This window comes from Somniosus microcephalus, chromosome 12 (genome assembly GCF_052327205.1).
Source record: "Somniosus microcephalus isolate GS21.2 chromosome 12, FLI_Smic_1.0, whole genome shotgun sequence".
Lineage (NCBI taxonomy): Eukaryota > Metazoa > Chordata > Chondrichthyes > Squaliformes > Somniosidae > Somniosus > Somniosus microcephalus.
In genome coordinates, this window is record NC_140998.1 from 29197978 (window position 1) to 29223095 (window position 25118).

The 25118-nt window shown below is 48.2% G+C and overlaps 1 protein-coding gene across 1 annotated transcript in view; it reads right to left on the reverse strand.

Annotated features, from left to right (window-relative positions):
- LOC147109099 (latent-transforming growth factor beta-binding protein 2-like) overlaps positions 1-25118 on the reverse strand; it is an 817740-nt gene that overhangs the window by 316287 nt on the left and 476335 nt on the right. The gene's annotated exons all lie outside the window — the stretch shown is intronic.

The following is a 25118-nucleotide window of genomic DNA, read 5'->3' on the forward strand; positions in this document are numbered from 1 at the left end:
TTTCACAGGGGCCGTGAGATCTGATTTACAGGTGTGGATGGTGACGTAGTACATATAGAACCCAAAAAATGTAACAATCCTTTCAAATTTACCTACACGTAACTTTCCACTCCCACCAGTACTGTTCTACCTACAAACATCCAAATCTGCACATGAAGCTATTATATAATTATATAAATTATGTCAGCCGTGGCTCAGTGGGCAGCACCCTCGCCTCTGAGTCAGAAGGTTGTGGGTTCAAGTCCCACTCCAGAGACTTGAGCACAAAAATCTAGGCTGACACTCCCAGTGCAGTGCTGAGGGAGTGCTGCACTGTCGGAGGTGCCATCTTTCAGATGAGACGTTAAATCGAGGTCCCGTCTGCTCTCTCAGGTGGACGTAAAAGATCCCTTGGCATTATTCGAAGAAGAGCAGGGGAGTTATCCCCGGTGTCCTAGCCAATAGTTATCCCTCAATCAACATCACTAAAACAGATGATCTGGTCATTATCACATTGCTGTTTGTGGGAGCTTGCTATGCACAAATTGGCTGCTGCGTTTCTTACATTACAACAGCGACAATACTCTTCAAAATTACATCATTGGCTGTAAAGCGCTTTGGGACATCCGGTGGTCGTGAAAGACGTTATATAAATGCAAGTCTTTCTTTAATAATGAGCTGACCACAGAAACTTGCTTACAAGCAGGACACTTCACTCTAGGTCAGTGTTACCCCAGTTTCAAACCAGTTATAAACTGCCCCATATTACAAAATCTTCTCAGATTACATTAATGGTATTCCACACTCACCAATTTCACAATTATCACCTCTACTCCTGGATGAAGTGATAAGCAGCAGCAGGATGTTTAACCACATGAAGCAATATATGAGGGTCAGTCACCCAGTACTGCTCTTGTTCTCTTCTTAGTTAGTGATCAGTTCAAAATTAACTCTAACAAATGCTAAGAAGCAGGTCTTCAGATTGTGGGCAAGGAATTGTGCATATTCCAAGAGACTTAAAGTGAGGGGGGAAATAAATAATTTACCACGCATAGATAAATACTGTTACAAATCAATATTCTATTTTTACCATGAAGAAATCATGAGTACGAATAATTGCATTTCATGTTAGCTATAAAACAACCGGAGCTCAAAGTAATTAATTGGCTGTGAACCACTTTGAAACTTGAGGATGTCCATGATGCTATATAAATAAGTGCAAGTTCTTTTCTTCTCTATTTTAGAGCTCCTCCATTGGGTCATTGGGTAAATTCACCTTGTTGTGTGGTATTGAGCAATGCAGACCTAAAAGAACCAGTTCATGCCTCAAAATACCATCTGCCTGTACCAAATATGGTACTTTGACATCCAAAAAGACCAGAGGGTAATTTTAACAACCCACCCGACGGGAAACTGATGAGATGGGATGGGCTGCCCATTTTACACCCCACCTAATTTAACTTTCCATTGAAGTTAAAACAGGCAGCCTATCAGATGCCATCAGTTTACTAACCAGGGGCGGGGGCGTTGGAATAAAATTACCCCAAAGGAAATTTGGGGGCCCTTGAGATTAATCACAGGTAATCTGATCTCAGCAAGGGAATGAGTAGGGACACTACAGTTAGCATCAAAGCTGCAGGTTATGGAGGAAAACATTCAGCCACCTGTGTTCCAACGCGTGATCACCACCCAATGATCTGGTGTAAAGTATCAGGTGAGGTTTGATTCCTGAGCTAAGTGCGGTAGGGCTGTTGACACCCATAGAACAATACTCCAGCATAAGTCAACATTTTCAAGAGAGGTGGTGGAAACTGAAAACATGTATCCAAATTTCAATGATTCCAAAGGAAGTGTCAAATTATGTTGTATCCTTCAGGTGGGCGTGCTTTGTGTGCCCTTCAAATTTCTAACATTTGAATACTACTCATCTTACAGGCAAGGCAGCACATAACAAGAAGGTGGATGGCCCCCTCTTTAGGCTTTAATGTTTTAGTTTGAAAAGACAATGCTTGACTTTCTGAAGCCTGAGAATGTAAGTGGGGCAGAAGGAAGTTGGAGGCCTTCTCCAAAGCTCAGAGCTATTGTTATCCCTTTCTGATGATTCACCCTCTCCTCACTTACAAACATACATTCTACACACCATCATGATGTACAGTATTACTCATAAACACTGCTTGAAGGGGTGTCGTGCAGCCAGTATTCTGACATATATTCCTCTTCTACTTCTGTAGGTAAACCACAAGGAGCGGGTGCAGTTCCCAGTGGTGTCCATGAATCGAACACCTCACAGTGCATAGTAACACTCTTCCTGTAGCAAGCACCAGCACAGATATATATCTACATCAGGGGATTCGGAGAGTAAAATGATGAGGATGCACTGGGTGGGTCAGACAGGTAGTGGTGACAGAAAAGGAACAGGAATTTGATGGCTGGAACATAAGAACTAGGAGCCAAACGGCCCCGCGAGCCTGCTCCACCATTCAATAAGATCATGGCTGATCTTCGACCTCAACTCTACTTTCCCACCCAATCCCCACAATCCCCATATCCCTGGATTCCTCTAGAGTCCAAAAATCTATCGATCTCAGTCTTGAATCTACTCAATGACTACGCATCCACAGCCCTCTGGGGTAGAGAATTCCAAAGATTCACAACACTTTGAGTGAAGAAATTCCTCCTCATCTCAGTCTTAAATGGCCGACCCCTTATCCTGAGATCTATGCCCCCTAGTTCTAGACACTCCAGCCAGAGCAACCAACCTGGGATTTGGACTTCACAGGACCTGCATTTAAAAGAATATGCACTTGCTGACATTAGGGTGGCAAGCATCCTGAAAGGACTGATGGTGATAGTAGTTAAATCCTCTGTGCAATCATGCATGACTGCCTAACAGTCCAGTATGAAGTGTTTGGCAACTCCAGAGCCACATGTACGACAGCTCTCAGTACTACAGGCCCTAAGATCAATCAAAATAACTCTTATTAATGCGCAGACTCTTGCTGTAGAGTAAAAGAAGTAATACTTGCCCTGAGGAATGAGGCAGCCAATATGCAGGCCTTCACTGCACTCTTAAATGCCCAGATGTGTGACCCCCACACATTAGTGCACATGCTAAAGGAGTTGGAACAATGGGAACATGGCTGCAGTAGGCATGAATGAGGCAATTGCCACCCAGGGCAAAGCCACATCCAGTCCATTCAAATGACATAAGATAAGCCAGGTTGCAGGTATGAACACTCAGCCACCATAACATCAGATATGGCGGCCCCAGTTGCAGGGCCAGTACATGACCCAGCATAAGAAAGTACAGGGCCAGATCAATCCCAAAGGCCTCCCTTTAACACCTCACTTCTACCACTAGGGATGCACTTAGAAGCAGAAGATTTGGATGTAGAACACATAAACTAAAACCAAGGGGACGCATGCTGCAAAATAAAGTTGCCCACATACTCATCACTTGACTGGATTTAACTTTAATTTGGTTGCTCTATATTTCAACTATGTCCAGAAAGATTTCTACTGGGGTGTAGAATAAAATATTAGCTGTGAATGGCCCAGCTTCCATGGCAGTTAGCGCAGTGGTAAATGTTGCTGAAGGTGTTTCTGGGTCACTCTGACATGCACATAATTTTAAGTGCCGATTTACACTCTGGAAAGTGTCAAAAGACTTCTGATCTGCCCTGGCATGTGAAATGCTGTTTCAAAATGCCTGTAGTGTGATAATTCTTCAGGCAACAGCATGGGCCTCATTGTACCTTCAGCGCACTGTTGCTCATGGCTGTTTCAATGGTGTAAGAGGTCAAGGTTGTCTGCCTTCTCCTTTAACCAACCCAAGCACAAAGGAGTGCCTTAAGATGGAGCCATTATGACTGCTATCTGAGGTGGATAATGACCAACAATACAGGATCAAGTGGTTCACTGACGACCTGGACAATGGTGGAGTGTAACCTCCTGCACTTCATGAATACCATGAATATGGGTGCCATTCAGGACATGGGGAAATTCTGCACTATGAAAAGATTGCACGGCAATCTCATTCTGTTGCTCGGCTTCCAGGGAGAAAATATGATTTTTTTCCCCAAACAGTGCTCAATAACCTACTTGAGGATTGACTGATGCTGCTAACGTCCCCTGTGCTAACTTGAAATGTGCATGGGATGACAGCAGCTCCAATTTGAAATGGCAGTAATAAAGTACACCCTGCTGCAATGCGGCATGTATGTCAACTCCTGTCCACAAAAAGCAGGACAAATCCAACCCGGCCAATTACCGCCCCATCAGTCTACTCTCAATCATCAGCAAAGTGATAGAAGGTGTCATCGACAGTGCTATCAAGCGGCACTTACTCACCAATAACCTGCTCACTGATGCCCAGTTTGGGTTCCGCCAAGACCACTTGGCTCCCGACCTCATTACAGCCTTGGTCCAAACATGGACAAAGGAGCTGAATTCCAGAGGTGAGGTGAGAGTGACTGCCCTTGACATCGAGCAGTATTTGACCAAGTGTAACATCAAGGAGCCCTAGCAAAACTGAAGTCAATGGGAATCGGAGGGAAAACTCTCCACTGGCTGGAGTCATACTTAGCACAAAGGAAGATGGTTGTGGTGATTGAAGGTCAATCATCACAGCCCCATGACATGGCTGCAGGAGTTCCTTGGGGCAGTGTCATAGGCAAAAACTATCGTCAGCTGCTTCATCAATAACCTTCCCTCCAACATAAGGTCAGAAATGGGGATGTTCGCTGATGACTGCACAGTGTTCAGTACTATTCACAACTTGGGCTTGGGCTGACAAGTGGCAGGTAACATTCGTGCCACAGAAGTGCCAGGCAATGACTATCTCCAACAACAGAGAGTCTAACCACTGCCCCTTGACATTCAATGGCATTACCATCACCGAATCCCCCACTATCAACATCCTGGGGGGGTCACCATTGACCAGAAACTTAACTGGACCAGCCATATAAATACTGTGGCAAAAAGAGCAGGTCGGAGGCTAGGTATTCTGCGGCGAGTGTCTCACCTCCTGACTCCCCAAAGCATTTCCACCATCTACAAGGCACAAGTCAGGAATGTGATGGAATACTCTCCACTTATCTGGATGAGTGCAGCTCCAACAACACTCAAGAAGTTCAACACCATCCAGGACAAAACAGCCCACTTGATTGGCATGCCATCTACCACCTTAAACATTCACTCCCTCCAGCATGGCTGCAGTGTGTACCATCTACAAGATGTGCGGCAGCAACTTGCCAAGGCTTCTTCGGCAGCACCTCCCAAACCCGCAATCTCTTCCACCTAGAAGGACAAGGGCAGCAGGCACATGGGAACAACACCACCTCCAAGTTCCCCTCCAAATCACACACCATCTTGATTTTTTAAAATTCGTTTATGGGATGTGGGCGTCGCTGGCAAGGCCAGCATTTATTGCCTATCCCTAGTTGCCCTTCAGAAGGTGGTGGTGAGCCGCCTTCTTGAACTGCTGCAGTCCTTGTGGTGAAGATACTCCCACAGTGCTGTTGCATAGGGAGTTCCAGGATTTTTACCCAGTGACGATGAAGGATCGGCGATATACTTCTAAGTCAGAATGGTGTGTGAATTGGAGGGGAACTTGGAGGTGGTGGTGTTCCCATGTGCCTGCTGCCCTTGTCCTTCTAGGTGGAAGAGGTCACGGGTTTGGGAGGTGCTGCCGAAGAAGCCTTGGCGAGTTGATGCAGTGCATCTTGTAGATGGTACACACTGCAGCCATGGTACGCCGGTGGTGGAGGGAGTGAATGTTAAAGGTGGTAGATGGGGTGCCAATCAAGCGGGCTGCTTTGTCCTGGATGGGGTCGAGCTTCTTGAGTGTTGTTGGAACTGCACTCATCCAGGCAAGTGGAGAGTATTCCATCACACTCCTTACTTGTGCCTTGTAGATGGTAGAAAGGCTTTGGGGAGTCAGGAGGTGAAACACTCGCTGCAGAATACCTAGCCTCTGACCTGCTCTTGTTGCCACAGTATTTATGTGGCTGATTTAGTTAAGTTTCTGGTCAATGGTGACCCCCAGGATGTTGATGGTGGGGGATTTGGCGATGGTAATGCCATTGAATGTCAAAGTGTGGAGATGCCGGAATTGGACTGGGGTGGACAAATGTAAGAAGTCACACAACACCAGGTTATAGTCCAACAGTTTTATTTGAAATCACAAGCTTTCGGAGCGCCGCTCCTTCGTCAGGTGAAGTGGAGAGATGCATAAAGACACAGCTTATATAGTCAGAGAATAATGTCAGATGTTTACAGGTAATCTTTCTAACTGCCATTTATCACACCTTGGCAGAGAGATAATCACAGCGATCAACGGTGTGAATGGTGTCCAAACAGGTTAGTCAGGAAAGCTTGTGATTTCAAATAAAACTGTTGGACTATAACCTGGTGTTGTGTGACTTCGTACAATTGAATGTCAAGGGGCGGTGGTTAGACTCTCACTTGTTGGAGATAGTCATTGCCTGGCACTTCTATGGCGCGAATGTTACCTGCCACTTATCAGCCTAAGCCTGAACGTCGTCCAGGTCTTGTTGCATGCGGGCATGGACTGCTTCATCATCTGAGGAGTTGTGAATGACACTGAACACTGTGCAGTCATCAGCGAACATCCCCATTTCTGACCTTATGTTGGAGGGAAGGTCATTGATGAAGTAGCTGAAGATGGTTGGGCCGAGGACACTGCCCTGAGGAACTCCTGCAGCGATGTCCAGGGCTGTGATGATTGACCTTCAATCACCACAACCATCTTCCTTTGTGCTAGGTATGACTCCAGCCAGTGGAGAGTTTTCCCCCCCCGATTCCCATTGGCTTCAGTTTTGCTAGGGCTCCTTCATGTCACACTCGGTCAAATGCTGCCTTGATGTCAAGGGCAGTCACTCTCACCTCACCTCTGGAATTCAGCTCCTTTGTCCCTGTTTGGACCAAAGCTGTAATGAGGTCAGAAGCAGAGTGGTCTTGGCAGAACCCAAACTGGGCATCAGTGAGCTGGTTATTGATGAGTAAGTGCTGCTTGATAGCACTGTCGATGACACCTTCCATCACTTTGCTGATGATTGAGAGTAGATTGATGGGGCAGTAATTGGCCGGATTGGATTTGTCCTGCTTTTTGTGGACAGGACATGCCTGGGCAGTTTTTCACATTGTCGGATAGATGCCAGTGTTGTAGCTGTACTGGAACAGCTTGGCTAGAGGCGCGGCTAGTTCTGGAGCACAAGTCCTCAGCACGATAGCCAAGATGTTGTCAGGGCCCATAGCCTTTGCTGTATCCAGTGCGCTGAGCCGTTTCTTGATATCACGTGGAGTGAATCGAATTGGCTGAAGACTGGCTTCTGTGATGGTGGGGACCTCAGGAGGAGGCTGATATGGATCATCCACTCGGCACATCTGGCTGGATTTGAGACCGTACATAGAAGTATATCGCCGATCCTTCATCGTCGCTGGGTCAAAATCCTGGAACTCCCTACCTAGCAGCACTGTGGGAGTACCTTCACCACATGGACTGCAGCGGTTCAAGAAGGCGGCTCACCACCACCTTCTCGAGGGCAATTAGGGATGGGCAATAAATGCTGGCCTTGCCAGCGACGCCCACATCCCATAAACTAATTAAAAATAACTGGGAAAGAGCACTTTTGTAAATGCATACAGCCTCAGCATGATTTAACAGGCTGAGGAAACTTTTTGTGGCATGCATAATTTGCCCACTTTCTTTTTATATAAAATTTTGTCTAGTATTACATTGGCAGCCATCCTCAGTCTGTTAAACTTTTATTTCATCTGCCCCCATGTCCCTTGCCTGTTGATTACAACATTGACTTTGCCTACCACCTCATGCCAAGTAAGATGCCTATATAGTGTGTTTGATAATCATCCAGGTGGCTGCATTCAACTCACTGTTCCTTCAGCTCAGTACTGATTATGGCTAACCAAATAGTGTCCTTTCCTGCAAGTAGCCCAGACATAAAGGATTGTATTAAGATGAAGTTCTTGTGGGAAGGGGTGTTCCGGGGTTGCAAACGGAACAACCTGGTTTTGCTGGACTTATACATAGAAGATAGGAGCAGGAGTAGGCCATTCGGCCCTTCGTGCCTGCTCCGCCATTCGATGAGATCATGGCTGATCCTTTAATTCAGTATCCCGTCCCCGCCTTCTCTCCGTAACCCTTAACCCCTTTTGCCCGTAGAAATATATCTAATTCCCTCTTAAATATATTTAATGAGCTGGCGTACACTGCCCTCTGTGGCAATGAGTTCCACAGGTTCACCACTCTCTGAGTGAAGAAATTCCCCCTCATCTCTGTCCTAAATGGTTTAGCCCTTATCCTTAAATTATGTCCTCTAGTTCTGTTCTCACCCGCCAAGGGAAACATTCCTTCTGCATCCAGTCTGTCTAGACCTGTCAGAATTTTATACACTTCTATGAGGTCCCCTCTCAATCTTCTAAACTCCAGTGTGTACATCCCTAAACTACATAGTCTCTCCTCATAGGTCATTCCCGCCATTCCTGGTATCAGCCTGGTGAATCGCCGCTGCACCCCCTCCATGGCAAGAACATCCTTCCTCAGATGAGGCGACCAAAACTGTACACAGTACTCGAGGTGTGGTCTCACCAGTGCCCTGTACAGCTGCAGCAAGGTATCCCTGTTCCTGTATTCTAACCCTTTTGCTATGAAGGCCAGCATACCGTTTGCCTTCTTGACCGCCTGTTGCACCTGCATGCTCGCCTTCAGTGACTGGTGTACAAGAACACCCAGGTCTCTCTGTACTTCCCCCTCTCCCAATCTATTGCCATTTAAATAATAATTTGCCCTCCCGTTCCTGCACCCAAGGTGGATAACTTCGCACTTGTCCACATTATAGTGCATCTGCCATTTATCCGCCCAATCGCCCAGTCTGTCCAAATCGCTCTGGAGCTTCCTGGTCTCTTCCTCTGAGCCCACCCCCCCTCCTAGTTTAGTGTCGTCTGCAAATTTGGAAATGCTGCATCCGACTCCCTGATCCAGGTCATTAATGTAAATTGTGAACAGCTGGGGGCCCAGGACAGATCCCTGTGGTACCCCACTTGTTACTGCCTGCCATTCAGAAAATGAGCCGTTTATTCCAACTCTCTGTTTTCTATCTGACAGCCAGTTCCCTATCCACGCCAAAACTTTCCCCTTTATCCCATGAGCCTCAATTTTCCATGCTAATCTTTTATGTGGGACCTTATCGAAGGCCTTTTGGAAGTCCAGGTACACCACATCTACTGGCTCTCCCCCATCTATTCTACCAGTTACTCCCTCAAAAAATTCCAATAGATTAGTCAAGCACGATTTACCCTTTGTAAATCCATGTTGACTCTGTCCTATCCTGTCCCCATTTGCTAAGTGCTCCGCTATTTCATCCTTAATGATGGACTCCAGCATTTTGCCCACAACTGATGTAAGGCTTACAGGTCTGTAATTACCTGCTTTTTCCCTACCCCCCTTTTTGAATAGTGGGGTAACGTTAGCTACCCTCCAATCCATCGGCACTGTTCCCGAGTCTAATGAATTCTGAAAAATCATCCTTAGTGCATCCGCTATCTCTAGGGCCACCTCCTTCAGTACCCTAGGATGCATGTTATCAGGCCCTGGGGATTTGTCCACCTTCAATCCCTTTAGCTTCCTTAACACCATATCCTTAGAGATATTGATTTGCGTCAGTTCCTCCTTTGCCAATGTCCCTATTTTTCCCGATATCCCAGGGAGGTTTTTTGTGTCTTCCTTCGTAAAGACTGACCCAAAGTATGCATTTAGTTGATCTGCCATTTCCTTATTTCCCATTATATATTCCCCCGTATCTGACTGCAATGGACCAACTTTGGTTTTCACCAGTCTTTTCCTTTTGATATACTTATAAAAGCTTTTGGAGTTAGTTTTTATATTTTCCGCCAGCTTGTTTTCGTAAGCTATTTTGCCCCTCTTGATTATGCCCTTTGCCCTCCTTTGCTCTATCTTAAACTGTTCCCAATCTTCCGCTCTGGCGCTTTTTTTGGCTATTTTATACGCCCTATCTTTGGATTTTATGCTGTCTCTAATTTCCCCTGTTATCCACGGTTGAGTCACCTTTTTAGATTTCCTTTTATGCCAGATTGGTATAAACAATTTTTGCAATTTTGTCATTCTATCTTTAAATGTTTGCCATTGTTTATCTACCTCCAGTCCTCCCAGGAACGTTGTCCAATCAGACCTACTCAGTTCCCGTCTCATGGCATCATAATTCCCCTTGTTTAAATTCAGGACCTTAGTCTCTGAGTCAATTTCTTCGCTCTCCATTTCGAGTGAGAAATCGATCATGTTATGATCGCTCTGACCCAAGGGTCCCCGTACAACAAGATTACTGATTAGTCCCTTCTCATTGCACAGTACCCAGTCCAATATAGCCTGTTCCCGAGTTGGTTCCTCGACATATTGATCCAGATAACCATCCCTCAAACACTCAAGGAATTCCTCCTCCTCATTATTTTTACTGATTAGGCTAGTCCAATCTATATGTAAGTTAAAGTCACCTATGATGACAGCTGTGCTCTTATTGCACGCTTCTCTAATTTCCCTCGTGATGCCCTCCCTAACCTCTATTTTACTATTTGGAGGCCTATATACCACTCCTATTAATGTTTTTCGCCCCTCGCTATTTCTTAGCTCCACCCATATAGATTCTGTATTAACTGAGTTAATATCCTTCCTTTCAATTGCATTTATCCCCTCTTTTACTAGCAATGCTACCCCTCCTCCCTTTCTTTTTTGTCGATCCTTCCTAAATACTGAATACCCTGTATGTTAAGCTCCCAGCCCTGCTCACCCTGCAACCATGTTTCCGTAATCCCAATTAGGTCATAATTATTAACCTCTATTTCCACAGCTAATTCATCTACCTTGTTCCTGATGCTTCTCGCATTAAGGTATAAAACCCTCAGGCTTTTTTTATGCTCACATTTTTTATGAATTAGTTTGGCCCTTTGTTTTTTGTTCCTCACCCTTTTATCATTTATTTCTGTCTGCCTTTCACTTTCCTCTATTTCACTACATAGGTTTCTAGCCCCCTGCCATACTAGTTTAAATGCTCCCGAACTGCTTTATCAAAAATTACCCCGAGAACATCAGTTCCATCTCTGCACAGGTGTAGACCGTCCCTTTTGTACAAGTACCTCAAAAGCAGCACTGCAAAATGGAATGGCTCTACTTCTTTGACAAGCTGTCCAAAGGTTCATGCAGAGCAAGAATTAAGGAGCCCCTCTTGCTGACAGGCCTAATCTCAAATGGAAGGTGACTGTGCGTAATTCACGTGGCTGGCTTCATGAAATTCGGTGAGGTTGGCCCAGCATAACTTTTGCTGTGGCCCACTCCTGTTGTTTCAGCAGTGGGCCCATACAATTTACCTTCATAACATTAATTTTAAAGGATTTTTTTTACTTGGCAGAATTCGTGTGCTGGGTCATTTTATGCTCATAAAATCCTTTGAACAGCAGCCCCTGTCTTTGAAAATCAGTCTGTGAGTCAGAGGTAATCTGTTACATAGTGCGAACAATGTACAAACACAAACAACAAAGAATTGCAACACTGCAACAGGCAACTTTTGTGAAGAGAAAGAGACAGAGCTGAGGCAGCACAACAACGTTCAAAAGTGATTGCAGAAAGGGGAACATCAGGACTGTGATGAAATATTTCCATTCATCACTGCCTGTGACTGAGATCGGTTTCAGTGTCATTTCCCTTCCCCCAGACCTCATTGTATTGTGTACTGGAATGTGCTGTATTGTATACTGGAATGTGCTGGAATGTGCTGTGTGTAGGGCTCCGCCCATACCTGGCCCCGTTTGTAAGCTAGCTTCAGTCTAGCCCCAATCTCCAGAAGGACGACATCTCTCTCGCTTACGTGTTTCGTTCTAAGTTAATAAAAGCCTTGTTTTGTTCTGCTACCTTCGAGTCTCGGAATTATTGAGGCACATCAATTTTATTAACTTATTTTTTCAACACTATGGATCAACTCCTGAAACCCGAACGTTTGGATTTGGATCAACATGATCCGGACGCATCAGCACGCTTCGGACACTGGTTTGAGTGTATGGAATTCTTCCTGGACAATTCCGCAGCCGTCAAAGACGCTACGGACGCTGCGAGGATGAGACTCGGAATTCTGCGGAATTGGGTAAGCCACCGGGTTTACCCCCTCATCCAAGACGCCGAGACGTACCTGGCCGCCTGCGACATCTTAAAGGCGCATTACCAGCAGCCTACGAATGAGGTGTATGCTAGGCACCTGCTCGCCACCCGCGCACAGCGACCTGGGGAATCGGTGGAGGAGTTCCTAAGCACCCTGAAAATGCTTGGCAAAGACTGCAAGTGCCAAGATGTAAAAGCCGCGGTGTACACTGACGAGCTTGTTCGCGATGCCTTCATCACAGGCCTCAGCTCCACTTACGTCCGGCAAAGACTGCTGGAAAAAACGGGGTTGGACCTGCAACAGGCTGCGGACACCGCGCGATCCCTGGATGTAGCCCAGAGAAACTCGGACGCCTACTCTTCAGCCCGCGCCGTCCACGCCGCCACGTGTGCACCGAGGGCGCCGCCATCTTGGAAGGCATCTTCCCCGCCCGACAGCCCGACACCGGCTGGGCCCCGCTCTCCCCCCAGAAGCCCTACGACAGCCGCGACGCGTCAGGGACCCGACTGCTACTTCTGCGGGCAGCCAAAGCACACCAGAAACCTGTGCCCGGCGAAAGGCACCACCTGCTTTAAGTGCGGTAAGAAGGGGCACTTCGGGAAGGTGTGCAGAGGGAACCCCGCCGGAAAACCCGCCACCGCCGCGTGTGCGCCGTGGGAGCGGCCATCTTGGACGCCATCTTGTCCGACCTCGTGGGGTCCGCCATCTTGTGAGCAGACAGCGTGGACGCCATCTTGTATCGATCAGGGCCCTACAGTGGCATCGGTCACAGTGGACCAGACCAGGCCACACCCGCTATCCAGATCAATGGTGGACATCGAGGTAAACGGGTGCCGGGTTAAATGCTTAATTGACAGTGGAAGCACGGAGAGCTTTATCCACCCAGAACTGGCACAACAACTCTCCCTAAAGGTGGTCCCTACTCAGGGTACCATCTCTATGGCTGACAAAACCCAGACATCGACCATTCTGGGTTACTGCACGGTACAATTGTGCGTTAACGGAACTGTATATGATAATTTTAAAGTATTAATCATGAAGAACCTATGTGCGAGCGTGATCTTGGGCCTGGATTTCCAGTGCAACCACCAAAGCATCACGCTCAAGTACGGTGGGTCCCAGCCGCCCCTCACAGTGTGCGGTCTGGCTACCCTGAAGGTAAAGCCGCCTTCGCCATTCGCGAACCTTACCCCTAATTGCCGGCCAATAGCGACCAAAAGCAGGAGGTACAGCTGGGAGGACAGGCGGTTTATCGCGACCGAGGTAGACAGGCTCCTGAAAGAGCGCATTATTGAACGCAGCAACAGCCCGTGGCGCGCCCAAGTGGTAGTGGTAAGGGGTAGCGAGAAGAAACGGATGGTGATCGACTATAGTCAAACGATCAACAGGTACACCCTACTAGACGCCTACCCGCTACCCCGCATATCAGAAATGGTGAACCAAATCGCCCAATACCGGGTGTTCTCCACCATCGACCTCAAGTCAGCGTACCACCAGCTCCCTATCAGACCAGAGGACCGCCCGTACACCGCCTTCGAGGCGAACGGACGCCTCTACCAATTCCTCAGAGTCCCCTTTGGGGTGACGAATGGGGTCTCGGTCTTCCAGAGGGAGATGGACCGCATGGTCGATGACCACCACTTGCAGGCAACCTTCCCCTACCTCGACAACGTCACCATCTGCGGTCACAGCCAGCAGGATCACGACTCGAACCTCGAGAGGTTCCTGAAAACTGCACAAAAACTCAACCTCACCTACAACGAGGACAAGTGCGTTTACAGCACCACGCGCCTCTGCATACTAGGCAGCGTGGTGGAGAATGGGGAAATCGGACCAGACCCCGACCGATTGCGCCCCCTACGGGAGCTGCCCCTGCCCAACACTCCCAAAGCCCTGAAAAGATGCCTGGGGTTATTTTCTTATTATTCCCAATGGGTCCCCAACTACTCCGACAAAGCCCGCCCCCTCCTGAAAGCATCCTCTTTCCCGCTCTCTGCTGAGGCCCACGCCGCCTTCAAAAGCATTAAGCAGGATATTGAGCGGGCCACGCTACAGGCAGTGGACGAGAACACTCCATTTCAAGTGGAAAGTGATGCGCCTGACTTCGCCTTGGCGGCCACCCTCAACCAGGCGGGGCGGCCCGTAGCTTTCTTCTCGAGGACCCTCCAAGGGCCCGAGATCAGACACTCCTCCGTGGAAAAGGAGGCCCAAGCCATCGTGGAGGCAGTGCGCCACTGGTGCCACTACCTAGCCGGCAAACGCTTCACCCTACTTACCGACCAGCGGTCGGTAGCGTTTATGTTCAATAATAAACAGAGGGGGAAGATTAAAAATGATAAGATTCTTAGGTGGCGGATCGAGCTCTCCACCTTCGAGTACGACATCATTTACCGGCCAGGGGCCCTTAACGAATCCCCTGACGCCCTCTCACGAGGGATGTGTGCCAGCGCCACCGGGGATCGGCTACAGACCCTCCACAACGACCTCTGCCACCCAGGGGTCACGCGGCTGTTCCACTTCATAAAGTCCCGTAACTTACCCTACTCGATTGAGGAAGTTCGGTCCCTGACCAGGAACTGCCGCACTTGCGCTGAGTGCAAGCCTCGGTTCTACTGCCCAGATAGAGCCCACTTAATCAAAGCTACACGGCCCTTTGAGCGGCTCAGCTTAGATTTCAAGGGCCCCCTCCCGTCCGTCGACCGCAATGTTTACTTCCTGAACATTGTGGACGAATACTCCCGGTTCCCATTCGCCTTCCCCTGCCCAGACATGACCAGCGCCACGGTCATTAAATGCCTCAACAGCCTGTTCTGCCTGTTCGGTATGCCGAGCTACATCCATACGGATAGGGGGGCGTCCTTCATGAGTGAAGAGCTACGCCAGTACATGCTGTCCAGGGGGATCGCCACGAGCCGTACCACCAGCTACAACCCCCGGGGTAACGGCCAAGTGGAGCGAGAGAACGGGACAGTATGGAAAGCAGTCACTCTAGCTCTAAGGACCAAGGGCCTCCCTATCTCCCGCTGGCAGGAAGTCCTCTCGGATGTGCTCCATTCGATACGGTCGCTATTGTGTACGGCCACTAATACCACGCCTCATGAACGAATGTTTGTCTTTCCCCGGAAATCCACCTCAGGCGTATCCATGCCGTCATGGCTCTCCACCCCAGGTCCGGTACTCGTGCGAAGGCATGTGAGGGGCCACAAGACGGACCCTCTCGTGGAGCCAGTACACCTACTCCACGCCAACCCCCAATATGCATATGTCCGGCACGCCGACGGAAGGGAGGACACCGTGTCCATAAAAGATGTCGCCCCAGCCGGCATCGACAACAACCACGGCAATAGCGGCAACGACGATCACAGCAACTCTTACCCACCCACTACTCTTTCATCACCCCCGGAAGAACACCGACCAACGGCACCCCCACCAACTACCCCTTCAACAACCCTGGCGGCACCCCCGGCAGAGACCCAGGAGGCTACCGGGGACACCCAGCCAACACCCGCGGCACCGCAACAGCCACGTTGGTCGCAGAGGACTATCAAACCCCCGAACAGACTAAATCTATAGAAGGGGTGAATGTGATGAAATATTTCCATTCATCACTGCCTGTGACTGAGATCGGTTTCAGTGTCATTTTCCTTCCCCCAGACCTCATTGTATTGTGTACTGGAATGTGCTGTATTGTATACTGGAATGTGCTGGAATGTGCTGTGTGTAGGGCTCCGCCCATACCTGGCCCCGTTTGGAAGCTAGCTTCAGTCTAGCCCCAATCTCCAGAAGGACGACATCTCTCTCGCTTACGTGTTTCGTTCTAAGTTAATAAAAGCCTTGTTTTGTTCTGCTACCTTCGAGTCTCGGAATTATTGAGGCACATCAAGGACATGCATGCCATTTTAACCAGGGTCCTAAGTGAGGGCCGTACAGTCTCAAACCCGCCAGAGGCGGCCCAGGTAAGTGCTTTTTTTTTACTTTTTAAAAGATCCTTGTGGGTCAGGAGAATCAGGAGTGCTGCTTCTGTCCCCAGAAGGATACATAGGACTTCTTCTGGCTCGGCCTCCTGAGTCCACTGATCGCGGACTTTCCCCATCCCTCCCCTATTCCTCACTTACCTTTCCGTGGACCGTTTCAGTGGGTCCCCAGTGGCGGTAAGACCGTCCACCAATATTGACCCCTGCCCATCGGCGGTGAAGTTATTCCTGCTAGTTTCAGTCGGGAGTCAGTATCGAAGCACCCATTTCTCAGGAGTATTTAGCAGTGGAGCGGTCTACGCCCAATCTACACAGGCACTGGGCCCACTGCTAAATTCGTCAAGTGCAATTTTTAGGTGTCCCAGGCGACTGCCTAAAACAGGCGCTAAGCCCTTTGTATTTATTAATTAGAGGCGTGGTGCCTGTTGAAGGACCCCTCTACAAAATTAACCGATGAGTGGGGCAGGCAACAGGATTCTTCAGAGGATTTTGTGGTCACTAACTAGAGGTAAGTCTTTAATTTGAAAAAAAAAACCTGTGGAGCCAGGAGGATAAGCAGTACTCCCCCGACTTCACAGTCCTCGTGATCAGCTCCTTCACTTTGCCTGCTCAACTCTCCTTCCTGGTACTTACCTGAGGGGCTCCGATGGCGAGAAATTCCAAAATTGATTTTCCTGGTCAGGCGAGCTGCCTGTGAAGGCTCACCCTAAATATGTAAATGAGGCCCAACACCAATCCCTGGTGATCCTCGGGCCTCTTGGTCAGGTTCACGCTGCTTCCAGAGCATAGAGTCTGGACCTTAAAATGGGCCTAGACCAAAATCTACCCCAAAATCTCTTGGCCTCACTCTCCAACGTTTGCTGCCCCTTTGGCCCCTGCACCCCTTGATTCACTCCCCAGGCTAAACTGCCTTTGGGATGCAGGGCCAGGTAATCTGGAGGACGATGGCTGTGGTGGTCACCTGGTCACTTCATGAACAGTATTCAGTGCCGGACTGTCTTTAATGGCCTCACCAAGCTGGACAAGGTAAGTCTCCATGATGCTGGAAGCATTACTCACCTCCACACTATCCGGGACCACATAAAGTCCAAAATGAAATGAATGGGATTCTTAACAGGCACAAGAGGCCCCCGACATTCTCCTCATTGGTGCACTCCCTTTCCTTTCCTTCCACTGTGCCATATCACATTTACTGAGAAAGGAAGAGACTGCTGCATTGCCTGCACCTAATACTGTAGAATGTTCACAAAGGAATTCAGGGATGTCTGCAGACACTTAGATGAAAATATATTGTGACTTAGACGATCATGTCTAAACCTTTCTGATCTTTACTAAAGAGAAACACGTACACAACCAGAGGCAAAGGCCATGGGTGGAAGAATGGCTAACATCAGACCTCTCAGTAGGCACGAGGAGGAGGCTGCAACTCCTAGCCAGACTCACCGGGGAGCCTGTGGAAGATGGAAGAGCTGGAGTAGAGCCGTGAGGTTCAGGTTGGTAATTACACAACTAGGAATTTTTGCTGTCAGCAAACATTCTGCTGACTTAAAAAGCCTCCTTTTATTGCTCGGTCACATATTCTGACTCACAAATCAGAGAGCACCGTCCTGAGATGAATGTCCTTTGTCTCGCTCACAGGTACTAAACATTTACAGAGGAGACCAAGGAACAAACTCTCAGGGGCCTAGACTTTAAAAGACCTAGAATTCAGGAGCATAAATCTGTGGCAGTCTAGGACATCAAGTCCATTCCCGTATGCAGCAAGACCTGGACAACATTCAGGCTTGAGCTGATAAGTGGCAAGTAACATTTGCGCCACACAAGTGCCAGGCAATGACTATCTCCAACAAGAGAGTTTAGCCACTGCCCCTTAGCATCCAACGGCATTACCATCACTGAATCCCCCACCATCAACATCCTGGGGGTCACCATTGACCAGAAAGTTAACTGGACCAGCCACATAAATGCTGTGGCAACAAAAGTAGGTCAGAAGTGAGGTATTCTGCAGCGATTCTTTCACCTCCTGACTCCCCAAAGCCTTTCCACTATCTACAAGGCACAAGTCAGGAGTGTGATGGAATACTCTCCACTTGCCTGGATGAGTGCAGTTCCAACAACACTCAAGAAGCTCGACACCATCCAGGACAAAGCAGCCCGCTTGATTGGCACCCCATCCATCACCTTAACCATTCACTCCCTCCACCATCGGCGCACCATGGCTGCAGTGTGTACCATCTACAAGATGCATTGCAGCAACTCGCCAAGACTTCTTCGACAGCACCTCCCAAACCCGCGACCTCTACCACCTAGAAAGACAAATGCAGCAGGCGCATGGGAACGCCATCACCTGCAAGTCCCCTCCAAGTTACACATCATCCTGACTTAGAAGTATATCGCCGATCCTTCATCGTCGCTGGGTCAAAATCCTGGAACTCCCTCCCTAACAGCACTGTAGGAGTACCTTCACCACACGGACGGCAGCGATTCAAGAAGGCGGCTCACCACCACCTTCTCAAGGGCAATTTGGGATGGGCAATAAATGCTGGCCTTGCCAGTGATGCCCACATCCTGGAGCGAATAAAAAAAATTGCAGCCTCAGAGTATCAGGAAGAGGCTCTCGTTGCAGTTGTCACTTCCACACTTCCAACGATGATTGCCTCTTTGGATGGCTTGAGGAGCAACCTAGCTCAGAGAGCATATTCCTGAGATAAATGCCCTTTGTGTCCCTCACATGTGCTAAACATATACAGAAAAAGACATCTGATGAACAGCCTGACACCGACTGAGGGGCCAATCTTCCATTTGATTCAAGCACACTATTGGACTTGAAGCAACATAACACTGTAAGTAGGTCCTTCAGGAGCATCAGCTTCACTGAGTCAAGTGCCAGCTCAGTCCTCGATAGTTCCAGTCACAAACCTCACAATCTTCAAAGGCAGTAAGTGGGTGGAAATGCAGGAAAATCACAGGGGAGCAGTGCACTTCGCTATACTTTAAACTTCACTTAAATGCAATGGGTGATCTTCCGCTAGGCTGATCAGAGTAAAAGAGGGATCATGGGATGGAAATGGCAGTGCCATTTTTAGGGACGGGTTTTTTGGTAAAGGCCCCCTATCTCGCCTGAGTCAGAAAGTTGTGGGTTCAAGCCCCACTCCAGAGACTTAAGCACAAAATCTAAGCGGACACTCCAGTGTAGTGCTGAGGGAGTGCTGCACTGTTGGAGCTGCTGTCTTTCAAATGAGACGTTAAACCAAGCCCCCATCTGTCCTCTCTGGTGGACGTAGAAGATCCCACAACACTATTTCAAAGAGGAGTCGGGGCATTCTCCTCGGAGTCCTGGCCAATATTTATCTCTCAACCAACATCAATAAAGAAGCAGATTAACTTATCATCATCATATTGCTGTTTGTGGGAGCTTGCTGTGCGCAAATTCATGGCCGCGTTTCCTACATTACAACAGTGACTACACTTAAAATATACTTCATTGACTGTAAAGCACTTTGGGATGTCGAGTTCATGAAAGGCGCTATATAAATGTAAGTCTTTCTTTCTTTACTTGCCAGACTGCCTCTACACCTCCCAGAAATTGGTGGTTATCTTTTAATGGTGGCAGAAGAGCCTCGAAGATGAAGGGAGGATTTTCCTTTTCGGCTCAGTCACATTTAAGGCTTAAAACGGTTGGTAGGTGCAGCCTACTAGCCCCTCTCCCTCCATTTAATGACTTAGGGAGCTGACTATTGTTACGCCAGGGGCTATCTACAATCATCTCTTACACTCCCTGAGCTCGACAGAGACAGCGACAGTAAGAAGCAAAATCTCTTGGTGGCTTGCTGGGGGCTGTTTCCCCACCAAACAAGTCAGCTTGGTAGACAGGGCAAATGTACAAGGGCAAGGCTGGATGGCATCTATTTTAATGCAAGGAGTCTTGCAAATAAGGTGGATGAACTGAAGGTGTTGATAAACACATGGGAGTATGATATTGTTGCTATCACGGAGACATGGTTGAGGGAAGGGCAAGACTGGCAGCTCAATATTCCGGGGTACAGAATCTTCAGGCAAGACAGAGGGGGAGGTATAAGAGGAGGGGGTGTCGCAATATTAATTAAGGAGTCAATTACTGCAGTATGGAGGGATGATATATTAGCAGGGTCCTCTAATGAGGCCATATGGGTGGAGCTTAAAAACAAAAAGGGGGCAAGCACCTTGCTGGGAGTGTACTATAGGCCTCCAAACAGTCAGGGGGAGATAGAGGAACAGATATGTAGGCAAATCTCAGAGAAATGTGCAAATAATAGGGTAATAATAATGGGGGATTTCAACTTCCCCAATATTAACTGGGATAGTCAGAGTGTGAAAGGCTCAGAGGGTGTAGAATTCTTAAAGTGCATCCAGGAGAGCTTTTTGAGCCAGCATGTAGAAAGTCCTACAAGAGAGGGGGCGGTACTGGACCTAATTCTAGGGAATGTGGCTGGCCAAGTGGAAAAAGTGCTAGTAGGTGAGCACTTTGGTGATAATGACCATAATATGGTAAGATTTAAGGTGGTCATGGAAAAGGACAGGGATGGGCCGGAAATAAAGGTTCTAAATTGGGGGAAGGCCGATTTTAATAGGATAAGGCAGGATCTGGCCAAAATGGACTGGGATCAGCTACTTGTAGGAAAATCTGCATCGGAGCAATGGGAGGCTTTCAGAAGGGAGATTGAGATCATACAATGGCAACATGTTCCCGTAAAGGTCAAGGGTGGTTCCAAAAACCACAGGGAACCTTGGATGTCAGGGGATATACGAGAATGGATTAGGAAAAAAAGGAGGGCTTTTGGTAGATACAAAAGGCTAAAGACGGAGGAAGCCCTAGAGGAGTACAAAAAGTGCAGGGGGATACTTAAAAAAGAAATTAGGAGATCAAGGAGGGGCCATGAAATAACACTGGCGAGCAAAATAAAGGAAAATCCGAAGGTGTTTTATAAGTATATTAAGGGTAAGAGGATAACTAGGGAAAAAATAGGGCCCATTAGGGACAAAAGTGGCAATCTGTGTGTGGAGCCGGAAGATGTAAGAGGGGTTCTAAATGAATTTTTTGCATCTGTTTTCACTATGGAGAAGGACGATGTAGACATAGAAATAGGGCGGGGGGACTGTGATATGCTCGAACATATTAACATCGAGAGGGAGGAGGTATTGGCGGTTTTAGCTGGCCTAAAAATGGATAAATCCCCAGGCCCGGATGAAATGTATCCCAGGCTGCTGTGTGAGGCAAAGGAGGAGATTGCGGGGGCTCTAACACATATATTCAGGACCTCTCTGGCCACAGGGGATGTGCCAGAGGACTGGAGAACCGCTAATGTAGTACCATTATTCAAGAAGGGTAGTAGGGAAAAACCGGGGAACTACAGGCCAGTGAGCCTAACATCAGTGGTAGGAAATTTATTGGAAAAAATCCTGAGGGACAAAATTTGTCTCCACTTGGAGAGGCAAGGATTAATCAGGGATAGTCAACATGGCTTTGTCAAGGGAAGATCATGTCTGACTAATTTGATTGAATTTTTTGAGGGGGTGACTAGGTGTGTGGATGAGGGTAACGCAGTGGATGTGGTATACATGGATTTCAGTAAGGCCTTTGATAAAGTCCCGCACAGGAGACTGGTCAAGAAGGTAAGAGCCCATGGAATCCAGGGTGCCTTGGCACATTGGATACAAAACTGGCTTAGTGGCAGAAGGCAGAGGGTGATGGTCGAAGGTTGTTTTTGTGACTGGAAGCCTGTGGCCAGTGGGGTACCACAGGGATCGGTGCTGGGTCCCTTGCTGTTTGTGGTCTACATTAATGACTTGGATATGAGTGTAAAGGGTATGATCAGTAAGTTCGCGGATGATACAAAAATTGGTAGGGTGGTAAATAGCGAGGAGGGTAGCCTCAGTCTGCAGGACGATATAGATGGGTTGGTCAGATGGGCGGAACAGTGGCAAATGGAATTTAACCCGGAAAAGTGCGAGGTGATGCACTTTGGGGGGACTAACAAGGCAAAGGAATACACAATGAATGGAAAGACCCTAGGCAAGACGGAGGGTCAGAGGGATCTGGGTGTGCAAGTACACAGATCCTTGAAGGCGGCGGAACAGGTGGATAAGGTGGTAAAAAAGGCATATGGGATACTTGCCTTCATTAGCCGAGCACGGTGGCATAGTGGTTAGCACTGTTGCCTCACAGCGCCAGGGACCCGGGTTCGAATCCGGCCTCGGGTGACTGTCTGTGTGGAGTTTGTACATTCTCCCCGTGTTTGCGTGGGTTTTCTCCGGGTGCTCCGGTTTCCTCCCACAGTCCAAAGATGTGCGGGTTAGGTTGATTGGCTATGATAAATTGACCCTTAGTGTTAGGGGGATTAAATACGCGGGGTTACAGGGATAGGGTGGGATATGTGTTGGTGTAGGGGCTACGGGGATCGGGTGGGATATGTGTCGGTGCAGGCTCGATGGGCTGAAATGGCCTCTATCTGCACTGTGGGGTTTCTATGATGATTCTATGATTCTATGATAAGAGCAAGGAGGTTATGATGGAGCTGTATAAAACACTGGTTAGGCCACAGCTGGAATACTGTGTGCAGTTCTGGTCGCCACACTACAGGAAGGATGTGATCGCGTTGGAGAGGGTGCAGAGGAGGTTCACCAGGATGTTACCAGGGCTGGAGCGCTTCAGCTATGAAGAGAGACTGGGCAGATTGGGTTTGTTTTCCTTGGAGCAGAGGAGGCTGAGGGGGGACATGATTGAGGCGTACAAAATTATGAGGGGCATAGATAGGATGGATGCTGAGGAGCTTTTTCCCTTAGTAGAGGGGTCAATAACTAGGGGGCATAGATTCAAGGTAAAGGGCGGGAGGTTTAGAGGGGATTTGAGAAAGAACTTTTTCACTCAGAGGGTGGTTGGAGTCTGGAACTCACTGCCTGAAAGGGTTGTGGAGGCAGAAACCCTCACAACATTTAAGAAGCATTTGGATGTGCACTTGAAATGCCATAGCATACAAGGCTACGGGCCAAATGCTGGAATATGGGATTAGATTAGACAGGACTTGATGGCCGGCGCGGACACGATGGGCCGAAGGGCCTCTATCCGTGCTGTATTACTCTATGACTCTATGACTAACCTTTACATATAGGGTTTGGGCAGGGGCAGCTGGTGGGCTGTCCCGGTTTGGCAGGGGGTAAATTAAGGTTGGGGCAGACACACGGTGGTCTACCTTGCCACCTGATTTTTCCACCTTTTCAACTGCTATCATGCTCAATTTGGGCAGGATGGTGAAGGAAAATCCAGCCCACTTCGTTGCTAAGCCAATATAATGGCTATTAAGAAAGAAACAAAATAAGAAACTATGGACAAAAAATGTCAATTTCATTGTCTCAGTACCTTCTGCTCTAAGCTGAGCTGCAGCCAACCTCCACCACAGGCTCAACATGGTAGTTAAGGTCACTGTAATTCAGAACTCAGACGCATTTCAAGCTACCACAGGGAACATCAGCAACATCAATCATACAACAGCTCATAAATGCATCAAACATGTCATTTGTGCTTGTTTGCCAAGGCAAACAAATTCATCACTTTCACCCTGGAAACCTGGCATCACAATGAAAGGACCCGGCAACTTTTTCATATTGTAAGTTTCATCAGAATCCAGGGAGATAATAATGGCTAATTTGATGATTCAAGCTCCAATATGCTCTCTTATGACCGTCAGAAATCAAAAGGGATTCCTCTCCATTTGTGTTCAAATAGTCAGCGACCAACAACAGTCACTTCCCAGACAGCAGTCATGACACCTTCATGTTTAGACAATCATCAGTGCCTGGACTATTTGAAGGAGAAGGTAGACAGCAAGGCTGGTTGCTATGAGACCCCCTCAAGACATCCTTCTTTGATCCTGGCTCATGACACCACTGAGACAATATGGCCCATGCAGCTACAGGAATTATTTTCAAACACAGTGGCCGCAATTTTCCCTACCTCGGTGGGTCTGTGGCGGGTGACGTCTGTGGCAGGTTGCGGCCCCGCTGCTGGCTCCATACCAGCCTCCGACATGGCTTTCCGTTGATTGGGCTTGTTAAGCCCGCCCAGCGCGTTTCACGGCCAATTGAATGAAGTGGGTCTGATAACGTCATTTGATGCCGGTTTCCTTAAAGGGGCCATGCGCAAATTTACTTTGACATTTGTGCTGTCAGTGTTCTACAGCATTGAGGTGCTGCAAACACTGACCAGCACTGCACAGAGGTGCAAGGCTGCACCCAGACTCTCCCATGACTCCCTCCATATGCTTATGGAGGGAGTCACAGCACGCAGGGAGGTCCTCTTCCCTTCCAATAGGCAGAAGAGACTTCCCCAGGAGACCAACACAGCCTGGTTGCACATTGCACAGGAGGGCACAAGCAGGGATGTCATCAGGAGGACCAGGCTGCAGTGGCGCAAACCTTTCAATAATCTCAGATGATCACGAAACGTTACTGCAAAGCCACACTCAACGTCATCCTGCTGTCCCACTCATCATGTCCCCATCACTCTGCCTTCCCTACCCTACTCCTGCACATCCTTACTCACAGCAACTTACCTTGCACCTCCACCCATCCCTCTCGATCTACATTATCACTTTCCCATCTCACTAGCCACCCCTCACACTTACCCTTATCCTAGTGCAATCATATCAACTAACAACACACAAGGGGAGGCATTTGTTTGTTTTAGCCAATGCTCATGTAAAGTTTCTGTTAAAGTGCTGTCAAACATTACAATCTATATTTTCAACATTTTGTGTTCTTGGACAGATTTGTGTGCACCTTTGGAAGTGGCTTAGTGAGTTGCAGTGAATGGTGAAACATAACAGTACTCCCACAATGCTGATGAGTGTGAAAGGAATGGCTTGGGCATTGTAGGGATCCTTTATGTTGTTGGTGTGGGGTGGTGCCAACCTGGTGCATCATGTGG